Genomic DNA, 3,380 nt, shown 5'->3' with positions numbered 1-3,380 from the left:
TCGTGAAGTTGAACCCACTCCCCACACAGTCCATAGCAGCTGATAAGCTGAAGGTCTTCGCTCTCCCAAGGGAATGTGCATTTTCAGGGGACTCACAACTGAAGAGTCAAAACTTAGGATCTGACAAGGGAGCAAAGGGTTGTGAGGACGAAAGAGACCAGGCTGCAAAGCCATGCCCACACGTCTGGCCCTAAGGGAATGCCCTGGAAATGTCAGTTCTTATTACTCCCCCCACCCCACCCCGAGGCACACAAAGCAGCCATTACAAGTGGCAGGCAGCTCTTGAGCTACAGTTCAGGTTCACAAGCCAGTGTTCAGAGCAAAAGGGAGGGGTCCACTTTTGTTTGGAAAAATAAATATACCCGCATGCATGCCCGATGATTTCATCTCTGTGTTGTTGCTCTGCCCTGTGGCGGTGCCTGTGTTCATCTGGGACTCACCCCTACAGAGACTCGGGGTTCCCTCCACTCCAGCCCAAAGGGGTTTCAGTGGGAACCTCTGAGCCTGTGAAAGGGTGTACACCCCACTGCCCACTAAATTTCCCCCCAGACGGTCTCTGACTCCCTTCCCACTCCTTGGCCCAGTGTCTGGAAGTTCCTGCCTGTCCCCTCCCCCCAACCCACCCCTCTCCCTTTTCACTACACAGCCTAACTCAGCAGACTCCAAAACCCAGGAGCTCTGAGTCATAGATGCCCTTTGCCAAGAGGAGCCACTTTAGCAGCCTTTTGGGGGAATGATAAATAAGAATGTGTTAAACCTGAACTATGTGGGTTGTTTTTCAGTGGAATATTTATTGATGATGTGCTAGTGGCCCATCAGCCAAAAGATACATTGGAAACCAGAGTTAAAGCAAGGGTTTAAATACAAAGAGTTTAAATGCCTGTTTCAGGAAGGACCCTGTAGAGGAGGAGCCAGCATGGCTAAGACAGATCAAGGCCAACAGGCCCAGAGCCTTCCCCTCCCCCCCACACTCCCCACCTCCCCTACCCTCCCAGAGCCTGGATCTGGTGCAGGGGGCCAGACAAGCCAGGCCACCTGAAGTTTGCCCGAGCAGAAGGCTGCTCGGATCTGGGTTACCGGTGCTGCCTGTTGTGTACTAGGAAGAGCCACGAATGAGACCACAGAGCCAACAATTTCTGCTCAGACTTTGGACGATTTCGGCAACCAGCATGGCCCGGATAGAGAAGACTTGAACACCAGGCTAGAGCTGGATTTCAGCTGATAACGGGACCTTTTACAGTTTTGAATGGCCATTGTACTTGGACACCAAACAGACACTAAATAGCTGACAGTGCACTATTACTAGCATAATTTTGAGCAAAGTATTCCCGCTTTGATTGAGATTAAGAAGCATTATACAGCTAAGAAGTGACAGTAGGGATTTGAACCCATGTCCATACAAATTCAAACTCAGAGCTTGGAGTGTTTTCACCACCTGCAGAGCTGCGGTCTCAGAATCTACTGCCCAGCATCTAGTTTTTACCAAAACTGTTCAGCAGTGGTGGTGGGGGAGGAGGGGGGGCATCAAAAGAGGTTTTGAATAGATAATAAAATTCAAAGTACACAACAAGAGTTTCCCCCAACTCCCATCCCTGCGTAAAGGCAACTACCATTGTTATGTAGTTTAAGCATTTCCTATATAAACATTTGATATGTGTAAATCTGTATGTACATGCTTCTGGTGAATTAAAGGTGGTCACAAATTCTTTGCCAGTTTTTCTCATGGACCCAGCCAACGCGAATCAAAAGAGCAAGGTGCTGGCTTTAACAGCCCCCAATGCACTCCCAGGTAACAGCAAGCCCTTGCCCTGAACAAGTCCACAAGGCCTAGAACCAGCCAGCAGAGTCAGTCAGTCCAGGGAATTTTAACATTTATTCCGGACACTAAGTTTTAAGGTGGTTTATTATGTAGTGATACACTCAACAAAGGCCAGCCTGAACTTTGAAACCAGATAAATGTGGTTTAATTCTAGCTCTGTCTTTTCCTGGCTGGGTCACCTCGGGTCTGTCTATAAGTCTCAATTTTACGACTTGTGAAATAGATCTAATGAAATGTGCCTCATAGGCAGATGTGAGCGATGAGAGAAATCCCTCAATGAATGTGTTATTTTCTTTCTAAAATAAAAGCAATGAAATTTCTAGTTTCACCAGAAAAATATCTGGAAGGGTAGAATATAACATGTTCCTAAAGGTTATTATTTTGCTGTCCTTTAATGTAGAAAGCTGCATTTATGCATCGAGTCCACGAGAGTTGTTTAGGCATTTACTATGTGACTGGCCCTGGGATGAGATGCAAGACAGTAAGTAGTGTCCAGAGGGGTTAATCAAACCGTTCCACTGATAGTTGAAATAATCATAAGTGCCGGAATTCTAATAAAAGAAATCAGAAAAAAATCCGATAGCAAAACCACTTGAAAGTTCTGCACCAAGACAATGAGATCGGATTACTCTGCTGCTGAAAGCACAGGAGTACAGGATGAATGACCGGATGGCAGAAATCCGCCCACCACAGACCGCGGGTGAGGCCGGGTGGGGGTAGGCGGAGTTGCCTGTGTCTCCTCTAAATCCCCGCCGGGAAGGCGCCCACCGCGCTGCAGGTGTTCGGCCAGTTCACCCTGCAGACGCAGAAGCCGCGCGTCTGGCAGGCCAGGAGGTGCCGCTTCCCGCGCGGCGGTGGGAGCGGGAGCCCAGCCCGGGATCCGCGTGGCAGCTGCAGGCGCAGCAGCGGCCACCGGAGGGCGGCCACCTCGCCCCCAAATAATATTCCCCTGTGTGACTATATCACTTAATTATCCGTTCTTCCATTAATGGGCATTTGGTTGTTTTCACCTTCTGGCTAATGCAGCTATGAAAATCCATGCATGGTGAAAATCCGTGCGTGATTTGTGTAGCCACGTTTCGTATTCCTGGGAGTGGAATGGCAAGCCTCGTGAAGTTGAACCCACTCCCCACACAGTCCATAGCAGCTGATAAGCTGAAGGTCTTCGCTCTCCCAAGGGAATGTGCATTTTCAGGGGACTCACAACTGAAGAGTCAAAACTTAGGATCTGACAAGGGAGCAAAGGGTTGTGAGGACGAAAGAGACCAGGCTGCAAAGCCATGCCCACACGTCTGGCCCTAAGGGAATGCCCTGGAAATGTCAGTTCTTATTACTCCCCCCACCCCACCCCGAGGCACACAAAGCAGCCATTACAAGTGGCAGGCAGCTCTTGAGCTACAGTTCAGGTTCACAAGCCAGTGTTCAGAGCAAAAGGGGGGGGTCCACTTTTGTTTGGAAAAATAAATATACCCGCATGCATGCCCGATGATTTCATCTCTGTGTTGTTGCTCTGCCCTGTGGCGGTGCCTGTGTTCATCTGGGACTCACCCCTACAGAGACT

At 49.2% G+C, this 3,380-nt stretch overlaps 1 protein-coding gene across 1 annotated transcript in view; it reads left to right on the top strand.

Moving 5' to 3' along the window:
* The window catches only part of EEF2K (eukaryotic elongation factor 2 kinase), a 45,789-nt gene that overhangs the window by 7,049 nt on the left and 35,360 nt on the right, over positions 1-3,380 (top strand). The gene's annotated exons all lie outside the window — the stretch shown is intronic.

This window comes from Condylura cristata, unplaced genomic scaffold (genome assembly GCF_000260355.1).
Source record: "Condylura cristata isolate star-nosed mole 26May11 unplaced genomic scaffold, ConCri1.0 scaffold00032, whole genome shotgun sequence".
Taxonomy (NCBI): Eukaryota; Metazoa; Chordata; class Mammalia; order Eulipotyphla; family Talpidae; genus Condylura; species Condylura cristata.
Note: the sequence above shows the minus strand (reverse complement) of the source record. Positions and strands in the feature narration are given on the sequence as shown.